Raw genomic sequence first — 24288 nt, 5'->3', positions numbered from 1 at the left:
GCTAGATTAGGATATTCTTACTCATGCTGAATAGAACCTTATTCCATATGTGGTTCCATTGAAGGCAATGCGTAAGGGTATCAGAATCTGATCAAGTAAAGACTGAGGGCCTAATCTTCCAAACACTTATAAGCAGAACGGGGCAGAAGTTTTCACGCAAATACTTTTCTCATAAAAAAAAAACAGATTTGGGTCTACCAAAACAATTTGCAAATTTGGGTCTATTTTGGCAAATTGTTTCAGTCAAAAAACTAAAAAAGAAAATTCAGAAATGTCCAAACGTTTCATTTCAGAACTTGTAAAATGAAACTTTTTGACTTTCTTTTGGAAAAAACATTTCAGTTCAGAAATTTCCCTCATTTTAAATTAAAAAAAAAACATTAAAAACCATTTAAACATCCTCAAAATTGAAACAAAACTCTGTTTCAGGTTGAACAAAATATTTTGTTGAGCCCCAACAAATTTTTTGTTTAGTTTTATTGAAAAATTTGAAAACTTGTTTTGGGTCAATTCAAAGTGATTTTTTTTTTCTGGTCAAACCAAAAAAGTCAATTATTTGCACAGAACTGTGCATAGGTAACTTTACTGCATAATTCCACTTGCTTCAAGTGGAAATACTTTCTGGATTAAGTCAACTGGAATTCATATAGCTCTATGTACATTATAAGAAATTCTATTGTACAGCATTTGCTACTACTAAACTTTGTTCAGTCTTTTACCATGTGCATCTTGAAAAACAATATCGTATAACTAGCAGATTTTTATGGGCCTGTTTGCTCTTTTTTTCTTTACCCCAAGTCACTTATTTAATGAAAAAAACAAATCTTACTTGACGGTAATTTAAAATAACCAGTCTCCTGTCTTTTATTTTGTATTTCCTTTACTTTAACTTGCCTATGTTTCAGCCTCATTATATGCATAAGCAAATTCAACATCATGTTTTGTACTCACGGACCTGCCCCTCGAGATTTGCTCTGTTCGTAGAGTTTGGCAGGAGGGCCAAATCTCATGTAAGAAGAGATTCATCCAAAGGTACCTGTTACGGAATTGTTGTAAAATGTAAATCTATTCTTGGCTATCATATATCTTTTCTTTGGAAAGAGACACAACTTACACTTGACATAGGCTTAATTTCTCCCCTTGAAGTCAGTGCTAAAATTCCCATTGACTTTACTGGGAGAAGAATTAGGGCAATACTGAGCCTTTGTGAAAATCCCACCCAGGGTGTTAAAAATACTCTGTAAAATTCCCAGAGGAGATGAGGTTTATGGCCTGACTTTCCTTATGTCAATAGGAGCTGTGGGTGATCTGTGTATTATTAGTTGTGGCTGCCTAGACTGTTTTAGAAAGGCCACAAGCTTCTAGTCAGTAAACTGTGTAGGCAATGTTTCAGAGTAGCAGCCGTGTTAGTCTGTATTCACAAAAAGAAAAGGAGTACTTGTGGCACCTTAGAGACTAACAAATTTATTAGAGCATAAGTTTTCGTGAGCTACAGCTCACTTCATCGGAGTGAAGTGCATCCGATGAAGAGAGCTGTAGCTCACGAAAGCTTATGCTCTAATAAATTTGTTAGTCTCTAAGGTGCCACAAGTACTCCTTTTCTTTTTGTGTAGGCAATGTTATGGGAGAAGTATGAAAGCTCTAAGCTAGAAAGGAATAGAGGTTAGTCAGTTACTCACCCTGGTGTTCTGAATCTCTGTGTTTTGAACAGCCAACACCTCTGAAATTCAGGCCTTTAGGCCCAGATGCTCAAATGTATTTAGGCCCCTAACTCCCATTGATTTCAATGGGAATTAGGCACTATCAGCCCCTTAATGTCTTTCTCTTTTCAGTATATGAACTATTTTTTTTAAAAAGTGAATTCAGTGTGGGTAATTTAATATGCTTTTTGCTAGTCTTACAAAACATGCATTCTCCTCATACCCGGAATATCCTGGTTTCAGTCAGAAGCAGAAGCAGGAGCTGTGATAGGCTGTTCATTTTGTATATGTATAATTTACAGGTTGCAGAGTTTGAAATGAGTTTAGTTATTTCTGGATGCTTCTCCGGATGAAAACCTCAGACTTGTGGGGATTTGCCTTTCACTGGCAACTCACTAAATAAGTCGCTTAAGAGCCATATGTTTCAGACAACACAACAGAGCTTTGAATTTTTTTTACATGAAAAGCTACAAAACTCCCTTTCACAGTTACAGGGTCTTGAGCCCTCAATGATCTCTCGGACTTCACCCACCTCAGGTGTTAAGCCTCTTGCCTTCACCTGTGCTGAGGTGGAATCCCATGATTGTCATTGTTAGACCTTGTGCTACGGCACTCTAAGTAACAACCATGATTTCTCTGCAGGCCTGGACACCTGCAAGTCTTCCCTTCAGGAGCTGGGACCAGACAGTTTTCTTAGAAGTGTTGTTTAATCTTAACAGCAAAGCAGAGGAGAAAAATGATTTTAACACCATAAACGATAGCATCCCCTCACAACTTAGGAAGGCCCACTACTCTAGACTCCTTTTGCAGGGCCCATCTGTTTCTTTCTGTCTGCATGTTCTTTCTCAACTGCTAACTGACAACTGCCCCCCTCTGCCTCTTTCTAGAAGACATTTTAACTGTTTAGTGTCCTTATGAGCTGTCAGTTCCCAGCCTTAGCAAAACAGAGCTTTGTAACTTTGGCCAGAGCTAGGAATTAGCAGCTTCACAGCGAATAGTTTAGATATTGGGTTTTTAACCTCCTGACCTGTTCACCAGGAGGTGTTTTATCTGGAATCATTGTATTACCTTCTTCCTCATTTCCTAACAGCCCTGCTACCTAACTAAACTACCAACGCATACCGTACATGTTCTGAAATAGTCATACAGTAAATATTTCCCATCCCCTGGTCACATTCAGTATTCCTAAATTAATACAGATCAGCCCTCATGTCATCCACACCGACTCATCCATCCTTACCATGATGGTGACAAAGTTATGATCTTTTTCTTGCCCATCAAACCAATGTACTCACTTCAGACAAATAGAATTTTGCAAGGCTGTTATAGTATGTGACTAACTTAGGGCTCCAATCCTTCAACTGTTTATACATGCTTAACTCGACTCATGTGAGTAGTCCCACTGGATTTAATGAGGGCTTTTCTTGTGTGTAAAGTTAAGCTAGTGTGGGTTTTCAAGATTGGGCTGTAAGCTTTTTTGTTATATAAATACCTATTTGGGGACCAAACAGCTCTAAAAATGAAAAGATGATATCACAAATGAGGGAGTGTGCAGATGTAAAGATGGTAGAATCATATCCAATTGTAAATTAAGTGAATGGGCATTTACTAGCTGTTCATATGCTGTATACTACAGACATACATGATGTAGATCCAAAGATAACATTTGGTGGGGGAAGAGGGGACTATTGCCAATTTACCTTTACAGTCTTGAAGCTATCCTTCACCCTTCAGTATAGTTTGATTTATTAGTTTATTTGTTCTTCTCTGTCTGTGGCCAACCTTACTCTACTTCATAGTACATCCTTCTGTGCTTTGTTATCCAGATATTAATGTTGTTCCAACTGCCTGGTAAGTACCTGGAGTGCCAGAGCGCAGGGGCACTATTTGATCCTGTGTATGCAAAGGGTTAACTCCAACTTTCCCTTTCTCTTCCCTTTGCATACATGTTCAAAGAAAGGGATATAGGGCCTGATCCAAAGCCCATTAAAGTCAAATAGAGTCTTTCAAGACTCTACAGCTACAAGAAAGGCTGTTTGAGAAACAAAAGGAGAATGCTTGGAGGAATGCAAAATTCCTTCCTCAGGATTTGAGGGATGGGTGGATTGCTAAATTTGGGGGGGGGGGTATTATTGTTACTAGGGCTGTCAATTAATTGCAGTTAACTCTGGTGATTAACTGAAAAAAATCATGATTAATCACAGTTTTAATTGCACTGTTAAACAATGGAATACCAATTGAAATTTATTAAATATTTGTGGGTGTTTTTCTACATTTTCTAATACATTGATTTTAATTACGAACACAATACGAAGTGTACAGTGCTCATTTTATATTATCATTTTTGATTGCAAATATTTGCACTGTAAAAATGATAAAAGAAATAGTATTTTTCAACTTAACTGCACTCAAAAACAAAACAACGTAAAACTTTAGAGCCTACAAGTCCACTCAGTCCTACTTTCTGTTCAGCCAATTGCTAAGATAAACAAGTTTTGTTTACATTTATGGGAGATAATGCTGCCCACTTCTTATTTACAATGTCACCAGAAAGTGAGAACAGGCATGAGCATGGCACTTTTGTAGCCAGCATTGCAAGGTATTTACATGCCAGATATGCTAAACGTTTGTATGCCCCTTCATGCTTTGGCCACCATTCCAGAGGACATGCTTCTATGCCAACGATGCTTGTTAAAAAAATAATGCATTAATTAAATTAGTGACTGAACTCCTTGTAGGAGAATTGTATGTCTACTTCTCTGTTTTACCTGCATTCTGCCATATATTCTGTAGTCTCGGATGATAACTCACCAGATGAGGTTCATTTCAAGAACACTTTCACTGCAGATTTGACAAAATGCAAAAAAGGTAGCAACGTGAGATTTCTAGAGATAGCTACAGCACTTGACCCAAGATTTAAAAATCTGAAGCGCCTTCCAAAATGTGAGAGGGATGAGGTGTGGAGCCTGCTTTCAGAAGTCTTAAAAGCAACACTACGCTGCGGAAACTACAGAACCTGAAGCACCAAACAAGAAAATCAAGTTTCTTCAGGTGCATCTGACTCAGATGATGAAAATGAACATCCTTCGGTCCGCACTGCTTTGGATCGTTATCAAGCAGAACATGTTGTCAGCATCGACAGCCATGTCCTCTGGAGTGGTGGTTGAAGCATGAAGGGACATATGAATCTTTAGCGCATGTGGCACATAACTATCTTGCGACAGTGGCTACAACAATGCCATGCGAACGCCTGTTCTCACTTTCAGGTGACACTGTAAACAATACAAAGATTCTCCCCTGCTGAACAGACCCTATTGACTGTTGCTGCTTTTTGTTACTGCCCAGTCATCGCACTAGTTTATACTATGACTATGCTCTCTATCTGCCAAAGTTGACAGTACACATGTCAATCTATCTTTTATTTTTTTATTTTTTTTAGACAGAGCTTGTTTGTTCTCTTTTTTTTAAATAATATTACTTTGGGGACTTGCACAGACTCTTATCTGAGCCTGTCCTTTATTATCCTGTCAATTTCCTAACGACTCCACATATCGAGGTTTGATTCTTCTCATCCCATTTTCTTGGTTTGGAATATTATGTATCTTGTGGGCCATACAGACATATTCCTTTAGAGCTTCCAATTATTTCCTACCCACTGTGATCTTTTTTTCCTTCTGGCTTTGCGATAATAGGATTTGGGTCTTTTGCAAAAGGATCTGATGTCCACATTCCTCAATCTTGAGTTCCCTCCTATTTGCTTCAAGGTCTTTAGCTTCAGCAAAGATGTGTCATCTGCAAAGCTGAGGTGGCTCAGGTGCTTGAGTCCTTTTCTTTATTCTCAGAAACCTTGAAAATTTTCTCCAGGCAGAAGGTGAAGAGTCTGTTAATTTCGCACTTCAAAATGATCTTTGCACTCTATTTCTCATGCTTAAATATTATTGTGCTATCCACATAGATGTTTTAGGGTACTCAGAAACTATGGGGCTTCTGCTCCTTTCTTATCCAGTGTTTCCACAAGGCTTTTGTTTCTATTGAGTTAAAGCACTTCTCATAGTTCCCAAAGCCATACAAAACAACTGGTGCACTTCTACCACTCTATTTGCTATGAGAGAATCAAAGAATTATGTACATATTAAATAAATACATCTTCACAATGTTACATTAAGTAGAGTAGAATTATAGAACGCTATTCTGTCTTAATGTCATGTTAGTGACCTGCCTTGACAGAAGCCAAGAAATGTATAGTTCAGGCAGAAACTTCATGCTCCTCAGTTACCCGTGTGTGTATGTACATATATGTATAAAAGAGGGGGGAAATCACACATTGGCATGAGTTAACGAAAGTCTGCCATCCTCCACTCTGAATTCCTTATCCTTGCTGTAGTCTTTTTGTTCATGATTTTTTATTTTTCATTAGTTTAACTTTAAAAAAAAATCATGGAGAGGTAGAGACTCTGTATGATTCCGTTTAGAAACCATAATGACTCTTTTGAAGTTGCTCCTGCCTCTTGTGTGAAGATTTTTGGCTCTGATCCTGCAAATATACATGTGCTTAACTTTATGCATAATGAGCAACTGACACAGAAGACAACGGGCAAAATCCTGGCTCCATTAAAGTCAATGGGAGTGTTGCAGTCACCTTCAGTGGGGCCAGGCTTTCATCCAGTGAGACTACTCATGTGCCTAACACTATGCACATGTGTTTTTGCTGGGTCCTAACTGAGATATATTTAGATTCAAGTTAAAAATTACCCATAAGCGTTTATTTAAATTAATCAGTTAAAAGGTATATTTGTGGCCTGTATATTAATACTGTGTTTTCTGTGTCTGTGCATTGTTTACTTGGAAAAGTGGAATTCAGTGCACTGGGCCAAACTTAGCCCTGCAATTTGGATTTTCCATTGACGCCAGTATATTTTTAATATTCACTTAGGGCCTGACCCTGGAAATACTTAGAAGTTTACTTATGTGCGTAAGTCTTCTGGGGATCAGGACTTTAGGCACTGTAGAAAATGAATGTGTTGTGGGACTAGGTGATGCCATCGAATTTAGCTATGGAGCGGTGTTCCAAATATGAGCTAGCAACAAGCATAATGAACTTGAGCTGAGCCTTGTCCCAAAATCTCAGCACAGTTAGCAACATCAGGTTAGCGGTGACCAAGTAGCTGAGGTGTTTGCCACTTCAGTATTCTTAAAGGATTGTGGAAAATGTGACAGTTTCCTTCAACATCCTTGAAAGACCTTATGGTGTTAAATGTATGTATTATTGTGGGCCGGGACTGTATGTAACCTCTCTAGGTGGGAGAGGTGACTGATGTTGCAACTAGTTTTATGTATGAGTGTGTTCTACCCCATGGGGGAGGGTGACCACAGTTCCTCCAGGAACTGAGAACTGTGTGGGATGGGGGGTGATTGGGCAAATTCACTCAGGTTGTAACACCTCCAGAAAGATACTGCCACCTGGAAAGGCTGGCCTAGACTGATTCAAACTGGATTCCCCGGAGACCAATAGACAAAGAAAGGACTTTGGGGTAAATATCTTGAATATAAACTGACTCAGGGCCTTCTTTCTGAGCCACTAAATGGACAGGCTTTTCGGTCCAAGGGGGGTTCCTCAATCCTTCCTGGGAAGGGTTGGAAGGATTTTACAGAGTCCCCATGAGACTGATGGGTTACCTCTGGTAAGCTGTTAGCATGCATGCATGTTCTTTTAGTGTGTTTTTATTTTTATTAGGGAGAATATAGGTGCAGTTGCCCTGAACTGTGACTTGAATTATTTAATTAAATATTTCCATTTTTTATCTTTAAATTAAAAAGGAGAGAGAAGCTCAAAGGTGGCCAGCAAACCAGCTGTGCGTGATTTTCATTGTCTGCTTTCTTTGTCTGTGATGAGATGACCAGTTTTACTAATCTATTTATTTGTTATCAATTTGATTGACAGATTTTATGTACATATTGAGGTCTGTGGATCATTCCTTAACCTCTTATAGAGATATCCAATACATTCGGCATTAGGCACTTAAGCTTTGTGACTGGTTATATGGATTTTTTCATCATAGCAGATTACCAGTGGTAGGTGTATCATTGGCCATTGAATTTTTCAAGGAGAGGAAGATTAGAGCAAGAGATTAGCAGGCCTTTTCTTCTCCAATTTTGTACAAGAAATAGTATCCTATTTGGCCACTTAACATGGATCCTGTCTTAAGAGGCTAGTTTTCTTCCTCACTGAGAGAGAGAGAGAAAAAAGCCAGATTTACTGCCTAGTGATTTTTACATACAATTATTTAGATTATAATCTGTTACTTAGATCATAAACTCTTCAAGGCCTGGACTCTCTTGTGTGGTGTTTGTATAGCATCTAGCATAATGATCCTTGACAGTGCCCATAGACCAGAGGTGGGCAAACTATGACCCGCGAGCCACATCCTGCCCGTGGGACTGTCCTGCCCAGCCCCTAAACTCCTGGCCCAGGAGGCTAGCCCCCGGCCCCTCACCTGCTGTAACCCCCCACACACACAGCTACACCACCATGCGGGCAGCGCTCTGGTGGCGGGGCTGTGCGTTCACGCAGGGCAGCGTGGCAGTGTGTCTGGCTCCAGCACGGCTCCCAGACATGCTGCTCTGAGCGGCATGGTAAGGGGTCGGGGCCGGGGGGTTTGATAAGGGACAGGGAGTCCTGGTGGGCAGTCAGGGAGCAGGGGGCGATTGGATAGGGGGTGGGGTCCCGGGGGGGCCATCAGGGGACGGGGAGCGGGTAGGGTTAGATAGGGGGTGGAGTCCCAGGGTGTGGTTAGGGACTGGATCCTGGGAGGGGGCGGTCAGGGGACAAGGAGTTGGGGGTGGGGTTGGATGGGGGGGTTTTCTGAGGGGGCGGGAAGTGGGAGGGGTTTGATAGGGGGCGGGCGCCAGGCTGTTTGGGGAAGCACAGCCTTCCCTACCTGGCCCTCCATACAGTTTTGCACTCCGATGTGTCCCTCGGGCCAAAAAGTTTGCCCACCCCTGCCATAGACGCTGCCACAGCACTAATACTAAACTGTTTTCTTATCCTGCTCCCATCAATAATTGCACAGGCACATCCACACGTGGTCACAGTTACAAATGGTGTCGCCAAAGTCAGGGCCACAGAGTGCTTTTTGGGACCCTGGGCAAAAGCCGAAACAGAGCCCCCCCCCACCCCCCCAGCCCTTCCAAAACAATTACTGCTCAGGGGAGGTGGAGAGGATTGGAAAGAGAGCCCTGTCACTGTGCCTCTGTGGCTCACAGCTGAAGATGCTATATTCAGGATGAACTGCTGAGAAACAGGGCAAACTCACCCCAAACTGGTGGTTATTCTTCCATAAGATATACCGAACCAGAAACAAAACTAAACTTCTGTCTCACCACACTGGTTAACTTAACAAGAAGTGCAGTCTCCTTAGCACTCATTTCACCACCCAGACACTGGACTTTATGATGAGTGGTTATTTAAAACCAATTTAATCAAAAAAAGGGTCCTTCTAATCCCAAGAGATCAGCCACACAGCGAGGTCAATACGTAACTCAGATCTTACCCAATAATCATGCTGTTACCAATCCTTTAGTATTTAATATCTAAAGATTTATTTATAAGAGAAAAGAAAGAGGAGAAAGTTAAAATGGTTAAGGAAATCAAATACATACAATCATTGCAGAGTTCTTGTATCAGGTTTGAAGCAAGGATGGAACAAACTGCTGGCTTGCAAAGTCTCTGGTAACTTCCAAAAGATTGGAAGGTCCTCAGTAATGTTCCCTTTAATTTTTTACATCCATGTGTGGAATGAATATTGTTATGTGCACCACTATGGAGGTGATGTGTGACACATCACCTTCATATTGGTGCACATAACAAAATGCATGTAGTGGAGGTGAGGCCGAGGGGTTTGGAGTGTGGAAGAGGGCTCAGGGCTGGGGCAGAGGGTTAGGGGAGTGAGGGGGATGAGGACTTTGGCTGGGGGTGCAGGCTCTATGGTGGGGCCAAGGGGTTCGGAGTGCGGGTGGGGGCTCAAGGCTGGGTTGCAGGGGGTGAGGGCTCCAGCTAGAGTGAGGGCTCCGGCGCGGGGCTGGGGATGAGGGGTTCAGGAGGGGGCTCAGGACTGTGGCAGAAGGTTGCGGTGCAGGGGGGTGCAGGCTCTGGGGTGGGGCCGGGGATGAGAGGTTTGGGGTGCAGGCTGCCCTGGGGCTGTGGTGGGAAGAGAGAGGATTCCCCCCAGCCCTCTCTCGCCGCAGGAGCTGGGAGAGAGGTACCTCTCCCCAGCCGCGGCAACTCCGGCAGGGCTGGACTGGGCTAGGCCAGGCCGAGAGAGGGGCTCCTCTACCCCAGGCACGACAAGTCTGGGGCAGGTCCTTGTTGGGGCAAGTCCGGGGCAAGTTTAAGAGTGGCAATATTAATGATGTAAATGGTCATGTTTCAATCATATAGCATCACAAGCCCGCACTCACCCAGTAGCAGTAGCTCCCGTCCCGTGGGACTATCCTCAGCTCCTCATTCCGGGCTTTGCAACCAGGCATGAGGAGTTTCACAATGCCACTCAGGTTTCGCCCAGTTGCCCCTCCATTATAATGGAGGTGAGGCCAGGCCAAATTTCAGTGAGTGGCTCTGTGACCCTACATGCCTAGGGCAAACTGCCACTTTTGCATGTTCCCTCCACCTTACCTCTGGCAGCCCTGGCCAGGATTCTGGGATGAGAAAGTGTCACTGGCAGGTAAACACATCCCACACAATAATATCTCCATATCTCTAATTCCAGCAGCACTTAATGAATCTACTCATCTCCCATTTTCTATCATCATTCATCACAATCTCTGACAGTCCCAAATGGCAACAGCCCTTCTGTGACCTTTGTGCATGACCTATGGGCTGTAGGCTTAAACACCTAGCTGTGTGAAATGTATGGGGTGGGAGAATTCATAGATCAGCCGACCTTAGATGTGATAACTCTACTCCCCCTTATCCTCTGCTCCATATTCTTGTACTGGAATGTGTACAAAGTGTATCGAGACAATTTTCTGCTGCTTAAGCATCCCTTCTCCTATGTTCCTGTCTTCCCCCTCCTTACTGCTGACCATACCAATTTTGTATTAATTTTTTTCAAGACAACCACTAATTTTAAAACATTCATAACCCTCACACTCAAACATACAAAGGTCACATAGTGCTTCCCCTGAGGTGTGGCATAAGCCCTCCTCCATTTTCTCTCTGATAACCCCCATATTTGGAGCAGTTTGAATCCATTGGAAATTGGTTAAAATGACATGCTATCACTTTGTGTGAGGGATTTCCTGGTCCAGCTTGCAGACTAAGGGACTCCAAGGGAAGCCATGTGACTTGGGTCATCTGAATTAGTTAGCAGACAGCCAACCTGGAAAGAGCCATATTGAAATAAGGGGGAATGGGGTGAGTTGTGCCTTGCTGCCACAGAGAGCAGTCTTTTTTCTCTTTCTGTTTTGGGGGTTTTGTGTGTTATCACTCTGAATTCCTAGAAATACTGTAGTGTTACATTTCAGCTTTCCAGCAAGAGTATTTGGTTTGCATCCAACTTCTGTGTGTGTGCTGTGAACTAACTGAGATCACCCCTCTCCTTGCATGGGTCAGGTCTTGAGTTCTTTTTTCTTCGTGCCTAGTGCCTCTTCTCAAAGCAACTTCTTAGTGTGACAGATACACAAGGTGCTTCCCCCTGAGAAAATCAACAATACTAGTACCAGTTGGCAAGGAATGTAAAGCCCAGATGACACTAAAGTAAATAAAACAACCCCAGCAAAGGAATGACACACCAAAAATAACTGTATAATAGAGGCAGGACTTTACTGGGAACAGAAAAATAAGATCTGGGAAAGGATTAAAGTTAATTAATAAACATTTATAAATAAGCTAATTCCCCATTTCCTAACACTCAAATCTCACCTTTCTACCTGCACCTTCCCAAGGCTGCTGGCACAACTGAAGTTACATGTCCTGAGATATAGTGTTGAAGTACTGTGGTATTGACTGGTTTAAAAAAATGCCTTTTTTACTTTTTCTTCACTCCTGAGTGGGACAGGGTTCTATCCAGACCCCAGCTTGATTCCTTGGTCTGGAATCAGCCTAGGGTCTTGGCTGGCTTTTGGGAGCTGGTGCAGGGTGAGACTTTCTCTCTCTCTCTCTCTGTCTGGATGCTGGTCACTTCAGTGCTGGAGCTGCCTGATCCATGCAACTAGTCTCAAAGCAGTACAAATATTCCTTTTGGGGGAAGCTGGAATTCAGCAGGGACTCCCCCGAGCCGCGCTGTCTCTCTGCCAGCTTCCAAACTGAACTCTCATTTTCTGTGGGCCCAATGACTGTGTAAGTATTTATACAAAGTGAAACAGCCTCAATAGAAGATGCAGTTAGGGCACGCTCTGGCAACATGCCCCATGTCAGACAGGGGCAACTGAACCTGGGTCTCCCACGTCCCAGGGAAGTGCCCTAACCTCTGGGCTAAAAATTGTACACTGGGTGGCCTCTCCACTTCTGGCCATTTTGTGAATTGCACCTAAATCCCCTTCTCCCTCCCCCCTCGCCCAGCCCAAAAAAAAAAAAATTAGCTGAACCTATTTGGTGAATTCAGTAATAGTGTGGGGTTGGCTGAATAATTTTGGTGAATAAACTATTCATCTGAAAAACCTTTGTCCAGCTCTACTCCAGTGAACTGCCTATTCAAATCACCCTAGGCAGGAAGCCCCCCATATTGGCCCCAACAGGGACTTCTAGTTTCTTCTGCCCCACTTCTGATTCTGAGCATGCTGGCAAAGAATCAGAGGACTCTGGTAGCCTTCTTAGTTGTAGCCCTTTTGCTAGAGCCCCTTAAAGACAGACCAGAGCTCCAGAAGCTGGGGCACAGGAGGCTATATGGGGTGGCCAGGCAATGACTTCCAGCGGGCATGTGAATATGTGTTCATACATAAACTCCCATATTCGTATGAATGAAAACACCTAGCAAACACTCATGCAGACAAAAAACATGCGTTTGAGAAGACTTTTCCTCAGATGTTTTTAGCTTATATTTTTCATCAAGCTGAACTGGTTTTTGTTTGTTTTCTGCCCAGGTTTCTGATTTCTGTAGGTCCCTTTACTATACAGTAACTCCTTGCTTAATGTTGTATTTATGTTCCTGAAAAATGCTACTTTAAGCGAAATGATGTTAAGCAAATCCAATTTCCCCATAAGAATTAATGTAAATAAGGGGGGTTAGATTCCAGGGAAATTTTTTTCATCAGACAAAAGACATAATATACATATAAAGTGTAAGTTTTAAATAATTTTAAACAAACAATTTAATACTGTACTCACCAATGATGATTGTGAAGCTTGGTTGAGGCAGGGGTGTAGTGAGGGGTCACAGGGGCTTGCCCCACTCTGCCTGCATGGAGTTCCAGCTGGATAGTGGGGTCGGGGCATGGGGGCTTGCCCCATTCTGCCCATCTAGCACTCCTGTCGGGGAGCGGAGCATGGGACTTGCCCGCTCCCTGGCTGGAATGCCTGGTGGGCGGAGTGGGGTAAGCCCTTGACCCTGCTTGGCAAGCCAAACAACCTTATAACGGAACATTGCACAACTTTAAATGAGTATGTTCTCTAATAGATCAGCAACCTAATAATGAAGCAATGTTAACTAGGATGACTTTAAGTGAGGAGTTACTGTAATTTCTCCAGCTTTCTGTTGTTCACAGCTCCCCCCATGTTAGTATCATCTGCAAACATCACTAGCCATTCTAGTAATGGATTAGTAATAAATATGTTAAAATCAGAGGAGTCATATCAGCCTGGCACCTGCTTATAACTTGCTATTTTTCCTTTATTTATGGGCTTTTGGCTAGTTTCTGGCCCATGTGGCAGTGTCTCTCTCCAAGCTTGTTTGCATTATTACCCAAAATCGCATGTTGTATTAAAATCCAAGGCCAAGATTTTCAAAAGTGACTAGTGATTTTTGATGTGCATCAATTATTTGGGTGCCCAACTTAAGACATCTTAAAGGGGTATGATTTTCAGAGAGCAGTGGATCAGCACTTTCTGAAAATGAGGAGTTTTTAAGGTACCTCAAGCAAGGCACTAAAAATCAAGGCACATTGAAATTTTGGCTCTGATATACTCCAGTTACTGCATGTCTCATTTTCCACTAACTTTGTACTTCTGTGGGAAGAAAAATCAAGTTCCTCTGGCAAGATATTTTCTTTAAAAACTCATTCTGTCCATTACTCATTGTCCCATTGTGCTCTGGAGGCTTAGGGATAGTCTTAACATTTCTTCCATTGTTTTAACAGAGGTTGGGATTTATTATTTTAATTGGGTTTGTTTTGTGCCACAGCCCCTTCCCCTGCATTGCCGTGACCTCTAATAGTCTCGTACATGGAGGAAAGAAAGCAGATATGGAGAGAAAGAAAGGTTTAGTCATTAAGGTGCCAGCCAGATACCTGGGTTCAATTCCTGCTCTGCCCGGGCCATTACCTTGGGCCAGTTTTTTAGAGTGAAATCATGGCCCCGTTGAAGTCAATGGCAAAACTCATTGACTTAAATAGGGTCAGGAGCTCACCTGTCTTTCTGTTGCCAATCAGTAAAACAGGGCTAATAGTATTTCCCTACCTCACAGGTGTGTTTTGAGCATAAATGTGTTAAAGATTGTGAGGTGCTTACATAATACAGTAGTGCGGGGAGGGCATAGTGGTACCTTACATAATTGGAGAGTCCCTGAATGGCTGTTCCATCCACACACACACAAACACAAACACATACACACTTTGGGCTCCCTATGGTGGGCTACTTTTCATCAACAGCACATAGAGGAATTTGTAGTTAGTGTTTGGTTCTCTTCTACCATTTTGATTGTTACCTCCCAGATGGATGGGGTTTTCCATGAATTGTTGGTACAATTGTTTAAATATTCATTATTCAGACTGGCTGTGCATTTGTGTGGCCCATGGTACACAGCACCTCAAGGTGCCCACTTCCTACCTTGCTCCAATTACACCTACTACTGCTCTCATCACAGGAAGGGAAGCAAACTCCATAGATCCACAGGGCCAGACCCCCCTACAGGTGGACAGATGAGAGTGGGAACGGATAGCACCTTGACTTCCCCCACCCTCCAACATACCAGTCGGAGCAGTTGCCTAAGTCAGTCTCTTGACAAAACTACTCATGGAGCAGTGCAACAACCGCCCTTGACTTGTACCTGATTCCCGCCAGATTGAAAATATTTGGTTTGGTTGGATCTTGCAGTAAATCGCAAATGTGCACAATGCATGTTTAACAGTTGTAAAAAAACATGCTTGTGTAATATGGAAAAATGTATTCATTTGGAAATTAATGCTCAAAATTAAAAAAGAGAGAGAGAGAGAAATTTGCTTCAAATACATTTGCAACAAGATTCAATTGAGTCATAACCTTTCATTCCGACAGAATCCACATGCTAAATCAAATCTGATCTGAGCATTCCTCATGTCACTAACAGAACTTTTTCACTAGCTGGCAGTGAGATTTGTACTATGTCTTCTTAAATATTGATACACCTGTATTACTGTGGATCTCAATTTAGCAAATCCTAATGCAACAGTGCAAAAAGCCTAATGCCTTGGTTTTTACTAATTCAATGAAACCCACAGTATATTCCTAACACAAAATAATTTGCACTGTCCTAGTAACTTGGTTGCAGCATCATGAGCTACAGCACAGGAACCCTTTGTTCAAGAATGGGCTTGGATCTCTTGTTCCCCTGTTCAGTGGAGGTTAAGCACACTTCACGGATGATTACAGCTATATGAGTGGCTCTCAAAGAATGGCAGCCACAGTTGTATGGCTGTATGGAAGGGAGCAAACTGTAGCCTCAAAGGAAAAATGGATGGTATTGAAAATAGTGAGATAGCTCATACAGCCATTGCTTATGGAATAATTGATCATATTAACAATAGAGCCTTCAGTTTGGACCACATACACAAAGGGAGCACCCATACTTACAGAGTGTGCCCAGACAAGGAAACCACTTCCAATATAATAGAATAACAGCTGATAACAGCACTGACCAGGGTTTTCCAGAGAGTGCGGGCCGTAATATTGCCTCTACTGCTCGTTCATGGTGCGCTGCACACTTCCATCCTTCCCACTGCCAGCCTGTGCTATTCACTTCCATCACCAGTTTTGTGTATGAGTGGGGGAAGATACCATACCCTCTCCCTGTAATAACCATACTTCTGGTGCTGAAGGGGCCACCCTTCACAACTAGGAGTGGGGCAGGTGAATTCCCATTAAACACAAACTAATCAAAAGACGTGCCTAAAGTAAACTAGTAATGTTGAAAGTGGGACTTGAATATTCGCAAAGCAGCCACTTTAGTCTGATACAAGTATTAATTTGGGACCTGATCCTGCAAACACTTAGTATTGAGTGTGTGGTGCTTACTATTATGAGCAGTCCACTGAACTCCTGGGGTACATCTACATAGAAGTTAAACACCCGCAGTGATCTGGGTCAGCTGACGTGGGCTGTGAGGCTGTAAAATTGCTGCATAGATCTTCGGGCTCAGGCTGGAGCTCTTGCTCTAGGACCCCGCAAAGGGAGAGGCTTGGAACGCCCAGGCTCTGAGCCCAAATGTATACACAGTAATAGTTACCTGCGCAGCCCAAGCCCTGAAAGCCTGACCCAGGCCGGCCATGTCGCAGGTCTTTTATTCCAGGGTAGATATACCCAGGGAGACTACTCCCAGTAGTAAGCACTCTGGTTAGCAGTAAGTGTTTGCAGGATTGTGCACACTTCAGGGCAGGGACCTGTCTTATTTAGTATCTGTAAGGCCACCGAGCAGAATGTTGGCGCTAAATACATAACAATGACTCTAAAAAATTCAATAGCCACCCCCGTATACACACACAACCCAAATGTGCAACTAACATCACATTTGCCACTATCACATTGTTCCGTCTGGTTGTGTCTTATATCCCTTTCCCTTCATCTTATGTCCGTCTTAGCTATTAGATTGTAAGATTTCTGGGGCAGGGACTGTTTGATCCCTACACAGATTGTAACAGTGCTTAGCACAAAGCGGTCTTGTTCTTAGCTGGTCCCTAGGCACAACTGTTATATACATGATTATGAATAATAATGATGAGCCTCTGTACAAAGAGCATTGCTATTTCTAAGTATAAGTGAAGTGCTCCTTTTTATTTCTCATTAACAATTGTGTTAAAATACATTGTTAAATAGAATACTAATGCCTCACTGCACTGCCTGTCATTTGAATATGAGCCCTTAATGTATTTGATTTTTTTTTAATCAGGAAAAACTTCTCTGATGTTACATAGCAATGTTTGGAAATCTGAAGCCAATCTATTGATCATTTAGCAGAGCTTATTAAATGAAAGCCTTGGTGTTTATTCCTCTATTCCAGGGGGTTTTAAACATGTTTTCCAAATATTATTATGTGCCATAAGGTCTTTTCCCAGTGCCAGTTGCTTCTCTGGTTCTTGGATAAAAACAATGAATTCCCTGGCAGGCTGACTGTGGAACAGCCATTTCTCTCTCCCGCCACCCAGCACCTGTCCTGTGTTACAGACAGGGCGTATTTGTCATTGTGGCCGTAGTGCCAGCAGGCCGCAGGCAGATGGGGCCCTCACTTTGGGTACAGCACCTAGCACAATAGGAGACAGTGCCTGCCCTGGAGAGTTCATAGTCTCCATTGAGATCAGGTTTATCTTCATCCCACAAAGAGCTGAGTTTGTGTGATTTTTTTTTTTTTGCCTCAGATTATTTAGAACAATAATGCTGAGTCAGGAAATGTCAGTGATAGAAAATACTATTTCTATTAAAAAAATTCTTTTAAACATTCACTTTTTTCTTTGTGCCCTTGATTTTCAATCAGTTGTCCACATTTAGATCTACGTATATGGAGATCTAGTCTTTACTTCTCCTCTTTACCCTAACTCTTTTCAAAGATACTAATGCATGCATACTTCCTACTAATTCTTATTCTTATAAACTAATTCTTCTCTTGCCAGGCCATTTCCTACTGCCATCTCAATATTTCCTGGGATGATATGCATTTAGGCCATATGCGTATTCTGTACAAAAAATGTAAAGCTCTCCCTTAGACATGTGATTTATTAATTCAACAATGAATACTTTCCGGTGCTGACTGACTTTCAGTTAGAAAGGGCATTAATAGCCCATAGCTTGGGTAGGGGTGCGGGGGAGGGTTTTAACCAATGTTGGAAATGCTCCAGCGAGAGAGGAAGGATGGTCTATGGTTAAGGAGATCTGGGGTCATTTGCTGACTCTGCCCCAGACTTGCTGTGTGATGTTGGGAAAGTTTCGATCTCTCTGTGTCCTAGGTCCCAACCTGGGATTGGAACTTTCTCACCACTACAGGAATGGAGAAAAGATCTATGAGGATAATTTAATCAAAGAAACGTGAGGTGCTCAGCTCCAAAAGTGATGAGTGTCATAGAAATGCCCATAAAATCAGTCATCCTCCAGCATGATGCCAGACTCTTCCAATATGCAACTCTTCTGGTTAGACACATTGCAGGATTTTTTGTTTTGTTTTTGAAGGAAGTGTTTATAGTGTTAGGGACTAAGACCATGACTCCTGGCTTCTAATTCCAGATGTGCTACTGATTCTTCCAATTTCCCAAAGATAAGCCGCCTTCTGCCGACATGATAGCTTTATGCTCACAGGGCCAGATCCAAAGCCCAGCCAGGTCAGGGGAAAGGGCATTGATTTGAATGAGCTTTGGGCCAGACCCCTATCAAGTAGTGTCCAATGATTTTCAGAAAATTGTGAAACCATTGATACCAGTCACTCAGAATATTTTCCCTTCGACTCTGTTCTACCGGTACTATTGACTAGCTCTACTGCCATGGTCTTTGTACCTCCAATAATCCCTCACTTCTTCCAGAGTTCTTGCTTGCATTCACCTTTTTCCCCTGTTTCCGGTTTTCCTGTCCGATCCTCCTTTTGAGTTGCTGTTATAACTGTGATCTGCACTTGCATCCCACCTTCTCTTCTTATCCAGTTTTCACCAGCTGTCGCTTGTCTTTATTAACCTCTCATAAGTAACAGTCCCTACTTAACCCACTTCTCCAGCTTTATTTTGTTTGGCCTCGTCACTGCTCTTGTGGTTGCTGACAAAGTTTCTTGGCAAATATCTAACAGCCTCTCTGTGTCTCCTTCTCTGGACTGGTCAGCAAGCCAGGCTATCAGTAATGTGTGTCATTCACCAAAGTAAAATTACATGTGTACCAAAAAAAGGCCAGCATACAGACAAATTACAGTACACAGCAAATTGCTTACTTGTATAGGAAACCAAATAAAGCTTACAATTTTCCTCCCCTCCCAAGGTAGGTGTTGAATTCAACATATTAAGACTAAGAAATCTTATTATAGCTAAAAAGGGGGGGGGGATCCAAGTGTAGTTACAAAGAGTCAGTAATTATTGCTCCGGATCCTGAGGTGTGGTACAGTCACTTTGTGTCATACTGCCTGCAGAATTAGATCACGGATTTGGCATAACTGGGCCTGGAAGGATCACACCAGTGAAGGGTGAGTCACCAGAGCAAGGGAATGACTGTCAGAGGGCAATGGGATGTAACCAAGGCTTCACTATGTCTCACTGATCCTTAGTTGTCACATCAGCTCCTTGGGGCCATCGGTAGCCAGTATACTTTAGAGCAGCCCTCAGGTTGTGCAAAATGATGCCAAGAGATCCTCCTGGCAGCCAGCCAACCCAGGTTATAAGAGAGTAAAGCCTACCTGTATTGTGTGCTCCTTGAAGTTTGAGGGTTAAGGGTTTAGATTATTTTTTTAAATTTAACATTTGTTTAACAATTATGTATTTGTCTACTACTGTTGCTACAATGTTCTTGAGAGTCCAGAGCCAGCCCTTCAGAGATTATTGCCATTCCCTGTGCCAGGGTCTCGCTAATTAAAGGGCCATGACAAATTTAGAATAATAGTGACTCACCAGAGGCACTCTGTGGTCCAGATCATAAGATTTGGGGGCAAAAAGGGTGAAAGCAGCTTGTAAATCCCATTGGCATAAGGGTATCACTGGGATACCAGAAAGCAATACTAGCTAACTGGTGCTTTATCACGCCCGTTCAACTTCCCTACCCACTTAGGGGACATGCTGGTGCAGAATGCAGCAGTGTAAATTAAAGCAGTCCTGAGGCTGCTGTAACTTGTATTGGAGCAAAATCCTCCCCCAGCCCCGAGCAAACCCAAGGAAAAAGAGAGTTCCAAACTAACATTAGCCAATTTTGTTCCCCACCTGGGATCCCGTTGAGAGCGGTTTGGCTTGGATCTGCCCCTATGTTTTTATCTTTCAAGTTGCAAAAGACCGCTCTTACATGGCTAATAGATTTTCATTAATCACAGCCTCTTCATCTATTTGTTTATGCTCGTCACTATTTTACCAATTTAATCTGACATTTAATTTACAGATGTCCAAATTTAACCTTCCTTCAATGTTTGTTTAAACATGTATTTATTTATGTTTGGGGCACATGTATTTCAATACAAAGGCTTTCTACTTTTGGCAAGTAAACCAACCTATTGTTTTTACAGGCAGATGGGCTGGTTTGTGGATACGGCAGAGCACAAATGGCTAATTATGGACCAGAGGGTTATAGCCTCACTCCAGTTTAATAGCATCTTACCCCATAAGTAGACCCAGTGTCCTCCCTGGAGCTATTTGTGGAGTAAACTGCTATTCATTGTTAGGGAAGAATGGTTCAGTGGTTGGGAAACTAACCTGGGATTCAGTTGCCTTCTCTGGCACAGACTTGCTATGTGATTTTGAGCATTTTGTGCCTCAGTTCCTGCTCTGTCCAATTTTACGATCTTACCGATTGCTTAAATACTGCGCCAATGGGAGGCATATTCGTGCAATAGGTAGAATACAGGTATCAGGCTTTGGCCATGTGACTGCAGCATAATCTTTTAACTTTGTTCATCACAATCAATATTGTATGATCAAACATATAGCGGCTATCTCCAGAAATAGAGTTTTATGTTCTTGAAACAATAATGAACCCAACACTGGCATTTTTTTCTCTTTACAGGGGAAAGTGTGTTTATCCTGCTGAGGTACAATAGAAACTAAGCTCTTTGTCTCACATTGTATCCAAGATTTATTGCCATTTACAAAGCATCATGCAAAGAGCAAGGGTTAATCTGTAGTGGTTTATATTTCTTTTAATTAAAATACAGATGGACCGAGGCAGTTCAGAAAACCTTGCAATAGCTGAACATTGGAGCATCCATATGCATATCTGAGTATAGACCCAGCATTCCACTGATGGGTCAAGTGTAGCACTTGAGTGAAAACAAAAACCTCACACAGAAGTTAGCAGTGCCATTCATTCTGATGGCAAGGCAAGAGATAACAGCACAGCTTCTCAGGGAGACTTTTGGAGCACTTTACCAATACTATTTGTTTTAACCTCAGAACACCCCAGGCACCTGATTCTCAGTTGTCCACTCTGACCATTCTGACCACACTAAAGACTTAAAGGAAAAAAGTCTGAACCTAAAATAAACATCGTTAAATAACTGACAGAAATGATCAATGCCACTTTTATACTTTCTGTGTACATTGCTCGTCTGTTTTAGCCTAACAATGGAGCACGCACTATGAGCAAAATTTGGGCTGGAATTTGTGAGTCTGCTTATTTCAGAAAAATTTCAGATGGCAGAGTGCAACATGGAGTCCTATCCTCCCTCTTCCTCCTGGTCAGGCCTCAGCCCTTTTCAAGATCTTCCCAAAACTGTCAACTAGAATTGGTTGGAAAATGGATTTCCCATCCCATGAAAAATACTGAGAATGGGGGGGGAGGGAAGAGGTCCCAAATTTGTGACAAAAAGCCACAGTTTTGAAATATTTCATTAAACTAAATTCTGAAACATCTTTTGTTCCAGGTCAATTGAAACATTTGAGATGAACTAGAAATGTTTCATTTTGATTTTGACCCTTTTTATTTTTACCTATATATTTAGGTAAAATAAATTTCAAAGTGAAACATTTTCATTCCATAAATGCTGGAACAGGATACTCTAATGCTATCAAAATGAAAGCTTGTTGAAATCAATATGATTCCATTAAGAATTTTGGTTGGAGTGGCATTTTCTGAAGGAAGTTTCAACCAGCTCTGTAGCTGAGAAGTTGCTATTTAGGCCTTGTATCGCTAATCTATGGGTTAAGCCTTGATGGTGTATTACCACCCGTTTTAGCATGACATCTACATGTTTTAGCATCTGTGTGCTCTGTGTATTCTGGAAGGAGGATAAGAGATTGCACATGGTCTCTATCCTACTACAGAAAATGTGCTATCAATAGAATTATTAACAATATTCCCTATGTCATCTAAGGATCTTGTCACCATTTTGTTGCCTAGCAGTAACAAGCACATTCTCTGACCTATTCTCCATCTAGTTTATTTTTTAAAAAATAGCCTCAAATAATGTATGTATGTAGTCTCGTTGAATGGATGGATGTGTTGAATCCACTGGCATTTACCCATCCTGTAAATAAAATCATCATTCTGGAAACCACTAATAATCAAGTAAGCAATTTACTTGCCTATCAGTCTGACCAAAACTGCATTTGCACATTTACTGTGACTGTTGCATGCAAATTTCCTACTAGGTCATCTAATAGTCAAATTCACTTTCAGTTAACTACACCAGCACAACAGTGTTTATTGGATATACTAACATTCGTAAATCTTAAAGCCAGAAGGGACCATTATGATCATCTAATTTTTTTCACTCAGGTCTCATGCACCACACCCAATAGGTTACAATGGAGGAGGGTGATGGAAGACATCTAAGACCCACCTACAGAGGAAGATCTGGTGGGCATGCAGGGAGAGCCAAGCCTGCAGAGCCTAGTGGGCATCTAAGCCCACTCTGACCAGCCTGGGTCCTTGGAGCAGTGGCAAACTAGACTGGATCTGAGAACAAGTGGCTTCTTCCTCTGCTCTAGTGGCTGTCGTTCCTCCTCTGGCTGGTGGCTGCAGATGTCACTGCATCACTTCCATTCAGTTCACATTTTCAGAGTTTTTCTTTGCAAGCTGGAGGGAGTAGAAGCATTTTTTGTTAAATGAAAGCTGAGGTTCTGGTCCGATCGCTGCCTCCACCTGCATGGAAACTGGAGAGTGGAGCCTGCATTGAAGAAGGGAAGAGTCTGAAGGAGACACTAGAAAGTTACTCTGTGCAGATGGTTAGGAATGCTAAGGTGCAGGAGGAGCAGCTCCAGCAATAGTTGCTCTAATAAGGAGCCAGTTTTGTTTAATAGAAATGGAATGTTCTCCTTAACCAGTCACATGTCTTCCTGCTCATACCCCTGCCTTAATCCAGCCCTAGCTTTGGGTGTGTCCAAACTTCACTGAGGGGAGACCAGCTGAGCACACTTACAGTGAACACCTAGCATGAGTAGCGTCTCATGTTAATCTCTCAGGTAGGCACTGAATTGTGGGCAGAGCTGAGAATAGCACTCTCCTTTTCGCAATTCAAGCTCTGCTTTTGTTTCTATATTTGTTATTACCCTTGTCTTATGTCTCAGAGCCTTGTTAAGCTTGACTACAGTACATAATAAATGAATAACTGTAAAGACAAAGTCCTGAAAGAAGACTGTTGTATTTTAATGATTTTTCCTTTAGCTTCTCAGGCACACAGAGTAATCCATGATTTTTTATTATCTATTGGTGGAACTTGTTATCAGAAATACATTCCTGATGGTTTTTGAGTACCTCTTAAAAACAGCCAGCTGGGTTGTAAAGAAATATTTTCCTCTCCATAAAATATTAGATGCAACAATTAATATATCTCCTTGTATTTCAGTTATCCCTTCCTCCTTTTACTGAAGACGAAGCATTAAGCACCTTATTCACCCATCACTGAAATAACATAATGGTTCAAGAACCTTCAAGTACGTGTTCGCCACCAGGAATAAAAAACGCAGCTCTTATAATGGGCTTGAATAAACTGTTTGAAAAATAATTATTGGCGTTCCAACATCTTTGAAAGCTATTGATGTGCAACAAGAAGAGACACTCACTATATCAGCTACAATGTACTGCGTGTCCTTTAAATATTAAAGTAAAAGTGAGGAAGTGGGAATTTTGTCTTTGATGTGATCTAGCAATAGAGGTCTTCTCACCTTATTGCTTTCCTGAAAAGAAATATAAATACTGATGAACAGAGAATTGAATCATATCAAATCCTTGAATCAGTGAATGAGAAAGTTCTATTGCAAACATTAATAAGTTTATCCTCACAACACAGTCGTGTGAGGTGGGGAAGTTTCTATTAGCCTGGGATCTATGCAATACATATTTTAATTTGTTACAGTGTAAATAGCTTTGTGTTTCAATGAATACATGACTAGCTGTGGTGGTTGCAAAGTAAACCTTCCAAATATGACCCGAATGTAACAAATGTAGTGTTGTTTCCTTTAGTCTCTTCACAGCCTGAAACAATGGCTTGGAGAGATGTGAACTCCCCTGACCCTCATTAAACTTATTAGGGTGTTAACTCTAATGCTCAGTGATGATACTTCAAATGTCCACATGAAC

General features: G+C 42.0%; 1 long non-coding RNA gene across 1 annotated transcript in view; it reads left to right on the top strand.

Annotated features, from left to right (window-relative positions):
- Positions 1 to 23330, top strand: part of LOC122458170 — an 84145-nt gene extending 60815 nt beyond the window's left edge. The window contains exon 2 of the long non-coding RNA XR_006278072.1: positions 22486 to 23330. This is a non-coding gene — a long non-coding RNA (uncharacterized LOC122458170). The remainder of the gene's footprint in view (positions 1 to 22485) is intronic.
- The last annotated feature ends 958 nt before the right edge of the window (positions 23331 to 24288 follow it).

Source organism: Dermochelys coriacea, chromosome 11 (genome assembly GCF_009764565.3).
Source record: "Dermochelys coriacea isolate rDerCor1 chromosome 11, rDerCor1.pri.v4, whole genome shotgun sequence".
Lineage (NCBI taxonomy): Eukaryota > Metazoa > Chordata > Testudines > Dermochelyidae > Dermochelys > Dermochelys coriacea.
Note: the sequence above shows the minus strand (reverse complement) of the source record. Positions and strands in the feature narration are given on the sequence as shown.